The sequence below is a fragment of the Rattus norvegicus genome, chromosome 14 (assembly GCF_021556685.1).
Source record: "Rattus norvegicus strain SHRSP/BbbUtx chromosome 14, alternate assembly SHRSP_T2T, whole genome shotgun sequence".
In the NCBI taxonomy this organism is placed as follows: Eukaryota; Metazoa; Chordata; class Mammalia; order Rodentia; family Muridae; genus Rattus; species Rattus norvegicus.
The window spans coordinates 83192121-83200984 of record NC_141547.1 but is presented as its reverse complement, the minus strand read 5'-3'; positions in this window follow the sequence as shown (position 1 = coordinate 83200984).

Here is an 8864-nt window from a genome sequence, read left to right as displayed (position 1 = left end):
CAGGTTAACTCCTAAGAATCCTCGGCTCAAGGAGCTTCTTGATTTTCCACCTTGAAACATTCCAAAAATTATTTATTTGTTTAATGTTTTGTCTGCATGAAAGTCATGTACCACACGCGTGCCTGCTGCTACTCATGGAAGCCAGGAGAGGGATCAGATCTGCTGGAACTGAAGTAACAGGTAGTTGTGAGCCACTGAACTGCATGGGCCTTTGTGAGAGCACCCAAAGCTCTTATGCTCTTAACCACGGAGCCACCTCTGCCCCACTTCCTCTCAGGACTGTTGATCTCATGCTGTTCACGTGTCAGGAGAGGGAAGGTGGGATCTTTCTTTGGGAAAATGGCACCCACCATGTATAGCTGGTTGCTCTTGGCAGCCGGCGAACGATCATGTCCAAGGTTTTTTTTTTTTTTCTTCCTCCTCTGCTACTTCAGAGACTCCAGGCTCCACTCAGGACTGTTTCCCTAGGAAGCCTTGCAAACAAACCCATGGCTTCTAGCACTGTACACGTAGGCTGTTACAGTCTTGCAGCCTATAGTCAGGAAACTTAGTTGATCAAAGCATGGTATTGGATTCGAGCGCTTTTGATGGAATATAAAAACTTACAGGATGTAATCCCAGTTGACCATAGCCACCATCGTTATCATAATCCTACATCTGGTATGGTTAAAACAAAGGCATATGGACAGGTGATCACCCCAGGGGGTTGGGACAAAAATTCCCTTAAATACCTAAAAGCCTAGCACAGGCGCATGTGCCTATAGTCCCAGCTACTCACCAGGCTGAAGCAGGATTGTTGCTTCGGTGTCTGAGGCGATCCTGAAATCCTGTCTCTTAAGTATACAAATGAGGATTATTATAGCTGAATCAGAAATGTCCCATACCCCTTAGTCTGAAGTGAGTTACTGTGGTCCCCTCCTGACGCTCGTAGAGGCTGTGGGGCATGTAGGAGGTGGGGCTGGTTGTGGCAGTAAGTCATTAGGGATATCACCAGCTACCTGGACATCCTTTGTGATGCTCAGAAACTATGACTGGGGGAGGAAGCTCTTCAAGTGCTGACCTGTGGTAGCCTTTCCTTTCCTTAGGGGTCAGCAGCAGCAGCAAGCAGCAGTGACAGGCAGATGGGAGCAGGGGATGCCCTAGAGTCCGTATCCCTCTGCTATTGGGCCCTTAGCCCTATGAGTTTTATAGTTCTATGGAGAGCTGGGAAGTTGGGACTTCGCAGATCTAGTCATGGTAGTTATAGCAACTCTCGGGCACCAGGATTCCTCAGACCTTGATGACAGCCAGCGATATACCTCTGAGACAGCCCTACAAAGTCAGGATTCATTGGCCTTCAGCACTGGTCAGTGTTAACTGCTCTTTGCCCAGCGTGTGGGCCCCTTGGCCTTGAACGTTCAATAGCTCTCTGGAACGCTGCCAGTGACCAGGGCTCCTCGTAGCTTTAATCTTTCTTCAGTTTTGTCTCTATGCCTTCCTTTGCCACGTCCCTCCTGTCCAACTGCTTAGTCTTCAGCCACCAGACAGTTAAGTGGCCGCCTTGCCCCTCGGCTGCCAACTGCTCAGCTGCCCTCGCCGCTTCTGCAGTTGCCAGCTGCTGCTTTCTCTGTGGCTACAAGCGTGCAAGAAAAGACCATCTGAGAGCAGCTCTTTATTGGCCCTAACAGTGCAGCATTAGAGGGGACCTCTTCCAGCTGACTCACTGAATGAGTGAGTGTCGGTGTTGGGACCAGTCCCAGCTTGCCTCTTAGTACCAGTCTCAGTTATTTGTCTGCTGGGCCACCAAGCTACCCTGCACTCTGTTCCTCTAGGTGGAAATAGTTTCGGAGTCGTCTAGAATTGGTTTGAGTCTAGTGACAACAAAAGGCTGCTACATGTGGGTTTACACACACACACGCACACACACGCACACACACGCACACACACGCACATACATACATTCATATATATACACACACGCACACATGCACATACATATACACATGCACATATACATACGCACATACAGACATACCCACATACCCACACGCGCACACACACACACACATATATATATATACATATGCACACATACCCACATGCACACACACATACACACATGCACGCATACATTCAAGGCTGTACCTTTAGGATGGGCATTGGTAGAGTCTTCAAGATGCTTGGCATTGGCATAAGGCTGGCGGCCTGTTTGACCGACCTTTCAGTAGAGGCAGCCAAGATAGCAAGACCGAGTCCTACAGCGGATAATTAGCAAGTCAAATTTCCCCACTGATGTGTTTGTAAAAAGATAAAGAGAGGATATTCATGGGGAGGAGGCTTAAGAGGGTAGCAGGGCAGAGAGAAAGAGAGAGAGAGAGAGAGAGAGAGAGAGAGAGAGAGAGAGAGAGAGAGAGAGAGAAGAAGAAGAAGAAGAAGAAGAAGAAGAAGAAGAAGAAGAAGAAGAAGAAGAAGAAGAAGAAGAAGAAGAAGAAGAAGAAGAAGAAGAAGAAGAAGAAGAGTGGAAGTCTAGAGAAGGAGAGGAGTAAAGGCTGGCCATGGGCACTTGCAGGGAAGGGGGGAAGGGAATGGGGAGAGAAGGGACAAAGTGGGAAGAGGGGAAAATCGAGAGAGAACAAGAGCAAGAGAGTGAGGAGGGGGCGAGCAACCCCTTTTACAGTGTCAGGCATACCTGGCTGTTGCCAGGTAACTGTGGGGGTGGAGCTTAGACAGAATGTTAACACTCATTACCTGTCATCTTTGCTTATTCACAAGAAAATGAATGTTAGAAGTGCTTACAAAGTTGGGGATTTAGCTCAGTGGTAGAGCGCTTGCCTAGGAAGCGCAAGGCCCTGGGTTCAGTCCCCAGCTCCGAAAAAAAAAAAGAACCAAAAAAAAAAAAAAAAAAAAAAAAAAAAAAGAAGTGCTTACAAGTATGAGTTTAGGGAACTTAACACGGAGTGAATTTAAAAAAGATATTCTTTAGTTCCAGGGAGAGCTGGGCTCCTTTAGCTCCCTTGAAGATGGTCCTTTGAGGGTCCTAGCTAGACCCTGGCTCTGGATGCTCCCTGCTTTCTGGTCTACCACCATGTAAGCAGCCTCCTGCCCCTCCTGCTACCCCTGCTCTGCTCTGCTTCCTCCCACGATGGACTGTGAGCCGAATAAACCTTTCCTCTCCTACTGTGTCCCTGCGGAGCGTTCTCCTGTGACAACACAACCAGTACATTAACCAACTAGTTTAAGCAGTCCATTGTAATGTGTGCACTATGTACAGACATTGAAGTGTATGGATTCTGTATCACAAGGAACTATCCCCCTCCATTCTGAGGCCACTGTGTCACCTGTCCCAAGGCCTCTTCCTAGGTCAGTCCTAAGGCGTTCAAAGTCTTGATAAGTTGCGTGGCAAGCGTCACTACGCACGCCTTTTGGTACATCATGTAGGCAGCATCACAGACTCGCGGGAGCCTATGATCTTCCCATGAATTTCAAGCCGGTGACTTTGAGATTTTCAAGTTTCAAAGTAGAAATCAAAGCATTTGACAAGTATCTATGTTTGTCTCCCATCTTCCTTGAGACCCACCCTCCACTGAAATGAAAATACAGAAAAATGTAAACCCTGAGCACTCCCAGGCAAGGGGAACTACCAAAGGCTGTAGGCTACGAGGCTACACGTTTGGACAGGAAGCTAACGGGATTTCATGACTGTTTTGTTGGGGCTCATTTTTTTATGTGTTGAGATGAATTTTGCTATGTAGCTCTTGTTGGCATGGTACTATGTAGCTAGCCCAGGCTGGCCAAAAACTTACAACAATCCTCCTGCCTCAGCCTCCAAAGTGCTAGGAGTACAGGCACAGGCCACCGCACCTGACAGACTTTACTAGCCTGTGATTTGATATGCATGATACTTCCTTCCCGGTGTTCTATTACTTAATAAAATTTCAGAGATACTCACTCTGTTTATGGAGAGAGACGTTTCCTTTGGGTCTAGCATCAGGTAGATCCGTGCCTGGTGGCCCGTGTCAAGGTGGCATTTCATGGTAGTAGTGGCTTGGTGGAGCAAAGTCACTAACTTTATAGTGGTTGAAGAGTTAAATGGGTGGATTTCCATTACCTGTTCAAGGGAATTTCCCTAGTAACGCAAACCTTCCCCTAGGCTTAGAGATTCCACTGCCTCCTATGAACACCAAACTGAGGAACAGCCTAAATCATACAGACCCTTGCTGTAGCTCCATAAACAAGGTGTAGACTTATTCTTTTGTCATAGATATATGTATAGATACATGTACATATATGTGTATGCATATAGTCACATAGTGTAAATATACACATAAACAATACACATATATGTGTATTTACATACATATATATGTTTATAAATATATGTGTTTATCACCTACACTCACATCATATATAGTTCATATATGTATATGTGTGTATATATATAATACACATCCATACATATGAAGTAAGAACTTCTGGTTTCTTTGAAGTCAGTTATGTCAAATGATGTTTTGTTGGGGCACGTGGGTGAAAGGATGGATATTTTGCTATATATATAGCAAACACTTGAAAGGACTCAGGATGTTTAGGAAGAATATACATATGACCTACAGACAGTGGGAGCTTGAACACTGGCTCTCTTTGCTCCACCTCGCTCTTCTTCCCTGATGATGTGCAGCTGAGGACACGCATGGATTGGGTAGCCTTGCATTGCATTGCTATGACTTCCTAGAGATAAACTCACCACAGAACATCCTGCGGCTTCTTCCCACTTCCTCAGACTCAGGCCGGTTAGCGAACCTCTCCATTTCCTCTGGACTGAGCTGCTCTTGTCGATTCGTGTGTGGTGTCTCCTGAGTGGACTGAATGCAGTTGCTGGTTTGTGTTTGGTGTTTGCAACTGAACTGGACTGAGAACACCAGAGATTGGAGTTACCTCAAAGAACTATTTCTAAACAGGTCCACCTCCTCCGTATCCTAATAACCTTTCTTTTCCACTACCTGGGTGGTAGATTAGAGGGGAGGTTGAACCATTATTGAAGTAGGCTGTAAGGATCATACGCCTACATACATGTATATTTTTCCTACTGGGAATACGATCAGCACAGACTCACAACCTAAACTGGGAATATGTCTTCCAGCCTGTCGTCTGCCTTTTTCTACACAAACATGTAAAATACAGGTGATATTTCTTTCCTCAGGCAAAAATACTGAAATACTTTTCTTTTAAAATATTTCTAAACTTTATTATTTTTGTGGTATATGTGCATGTGTGGATTTCTTGCCTACACATATGTCTGTGCAGCTCATGAGTGCCTGGTGCCTGTGGAGGCTAGATGAGGCATCAGATCCCTTTGAATTGGGGTTACAGAAGGTCGTGAGCTGCTGTGTGGCTGCTGGGAATGGAAACCTGGGTCCTTTTGAAGCTTAGCCTATACTCTTTTTTTTTTTTTTTTTTTTTGGTTCTTTTTTTCGGAGCTGGGGACGGAACCCAGGGCCTTGCGCTTCCTAGGTAAGCGCTCTACCACTGAGCTAAATCCCCAGCCCCCTATACTCTTAACCAATGAGCCATCTCTCCAGCCCCATAAAATACTTTTCTAAAGAAATTGAATTATGAGTTGAGATAGTTCAGTAGGTAAAGTACACAAAGATTTGAGTTTGATTCCCAGAACTCATGTAAAGAGAACATGTGATGGCCTGTACTTGCAATTCTAGCCCCTGGGAGGTGGACACAGGTCGACCCCTGTGGCTAGTCAGCCTGTTCTACTCGACAGGTTCCAGGTCATTTAGAGGCTCTGTCTCAAAAAATGGTAGGTTTGGCTCCTATATGCAGGTGTACACATGTGCACTTGCACATATGTACATACACACACAGAAGGAAAAAGGATGCATGCTGGTATACATCTGTAATATCAGCACTAAGAGCAGGGGAGATGTGACAGGGACAGGAGAATCCCCAGGAGAGAAGTGACAGAGACAGGAAAATCCCCAGGGGAGATGTGATAGACACAGGAGAGTCCCCAGAAGCTTGCCAGCCAGCAAGTGTAGCATATGCCATGGAAAAACAACAAAGAAAGCCAGTCTCAAACAAGGCTGAAGGCCCAAGTGCCCCCGGCCATGGCATGTGTGTAACTGCATTTACACGGGTGGCTGCATATACATACATCGTACACACATGCATACACACAAATTAAATAATAATCATCATCCAGTCATCTAACAGAAAAGAGGAACCCAGGGAGCAGACGAACGGACAACTTTGGGCTGGATAGATGCTTCAGGAAGCGAAATTGCATACCTGACAGCCAACCAGAGTTCAAGCCCCAGAACCCACGAGAAGGCCAGGCGTGATGCTATGTGTCTGTATCCAAGATGGAAGGCAGAGACTGGGGAGTTGTCCGGGACCTTTGGGATAGTGAGCATGTTTCCCTATCTTTGTTTGCATTATGATTTAATCTAATTGCACACACATACAAAAAAATCCCCGAAACCACAACTCCTCCAGATTTCTAAGAGAAAGGGTTTGCATGCTTTCATGTTCAACTGTGCATCATTATGATTAACCATAGTGTGGATTTTACCTCATGATGGATCAATCTGGAATCCCATGCAACACCTCAGGTTATAAAATGAAATTAATTTTAAAACTTGTGAATGTTTTCATGCTGAAGCTCAACGCCACTTTTTATGGGCAACTTAAAGAGTTACAATGTACCACACTGGTGCTTACTTTAAAATGTTAGTCATGGTTGGGGATTTAGCTCAGTGGTAGAGCGCTTGCCTAGGAAGCGCAAGGCCCTGGGTTCGGTCCCCAGCTCCGGAAAAAAAAGAACCAAAAAAAAAAAAAAATGTTAGTCATTAACTGCCATGGTCCTGAACTGACTTCAATGCCTAGAAAATGACTGACTAACTCTCCTAGGTGACAAGCAAAGGGGGGAAAATTCCTTCGCTGATACAGTGCCTCTCGGTTGTGTTTCTTACAAAGAACAAATGGGGTAACCAACTCCTTTCCCGGGGATATGTACAATGGCAACCGTGGGTTTGCTCAACTGACTGCTACACAATTATGCTAGCACTTTATTAATTCAAAAGCACTTTAAAGGAAATATAAGTATGGCTTCCAATAGGAATGTTGTACCTGGACTTGATAACCAAGCTCACAGATTTGAGTGAGCAAGGAAAAACAGGCTTTCAAGTTAAACAACCATTAATAACCAAAACTTTAATCCCAAGGATTCTCACAAGCACATTACAAACGACAGCATGAAAAAAAAAAAAACAAAAACAAAAACCTTGCACAGTAACTCAGAAGTTCAGCTCTACAATGTACCCCTTACACTGATAGGACACTGGTGTCTTAGTGTGACATTTCCAATAAAGTAGTCACAACAGCTGTGCATCCGCATACAGCAACCAGGAAGGAACTGCTTTGAAAGCCGTCAGAGTGTGGTTCCTACCCTTTATCTGTTGGCCTGTGTGTACAATGTTTCTCTATCTTAAAACATTTAAAACTAAGTTATTTATTGTTATTACTCTCTCTCTCTCTCTCTCCCTCTCTCTCTCTCTCTCTCTGTGTGTGTGTTTGAAGATATGGACATGTGTGGAGTGTTCATGTGTGTCACAGCATGCAACTGGAGGTCGGAGGGCTACTTTCCAGCAGCAGTTCTCTCTTTACACTAGATTGCACTCAGGTTGTCAGGTTTGTGGGAAGTGCGTTTACCCCCCCCTCCCCCCGCCGTCTTGCTGGGCCCTGCATTTCTTTTATACTGAGCCACATAGATACTTGATGAAATTCAAGTTTAGTGTGTGGAGGTATGGAGGGAGGTTATAGAAACAATCAGAGATGAGGCTCAGTTGCTAAGGGGACCCACAGGACCCGGGTTCTATTCCCAGTATTCATATTGTTGTTCACAACCATCTGTAATTCCAGTCCTAGGAGTCTGATGCCCTCTTCTGGCCTCTGCACATGTGTGGTGCAATACATACATGCAGATAAAATAGCCACACACATAAAATCATACATACATACATACACACATGCACACATACATACACACATATACACACATAAAATTCAGGAAAAATAATCATGGATGGCGCTGTTTCCCTCTGATTCTTGCCAGGCTACACGTACTGTTCTGTGACTCTCCTCCGTTGTTATGACGATGAGCACATTTGGTTCATGCCATCTGGATACTTAAAGACATTCTCCATGACCACGTCACTTAGTAGCCGCGAGTGGGTCATATTTATTTGCCTTGATTCATTACTCACAGGCGTCACCCAAAAGTGATGATTGGTTCTAATTCCATCGCTCTCCTTATAGTTGTTGGGCAAAGCTTTGGTTAGTGTGAGATTAGTTTTACAACCGAGGTAATTTATCAGTTTTCAGAATACTGGCAGTGTGACTCTAAAGTGACCTATAAAGTATTTGTTTGGTTTTAAATAACTTTAGGGACTTGTGGGCTTAATGTATGGCTTTAGAACCCATGGCAACCGTGATGATTCTTACTGATGCTCAATTTGTTGGATTATAAGGTCATGTTTAAATTGGCTCCTGAGTTCTTTGGATCAAACAGATGTCCTGAATGGCTCTTGGCTTCTGACTATGACCAGAACTTCCAGGTAAGTTCATCTATTCTTTTATTTATTTATTTATTTATTTATTTAAATGTGCATGGCTGTTTTGCCTGCCCATATATGCCCACACACCACATGTGTACCTGCAGAGGCCATAAAAGGATGTTGGCTTCTCTGGGACTGCAGTTGTAGATGGTATGAGCTGCTTTGTGAGTTCTGGGAACTGAATCCCAGGTTCTTAGCAAGACTGGCCATTGCTCCTTCTCCAGTCAGATCTGTTTCTCTTGTCCATTTCCTGCTCCAGACTTG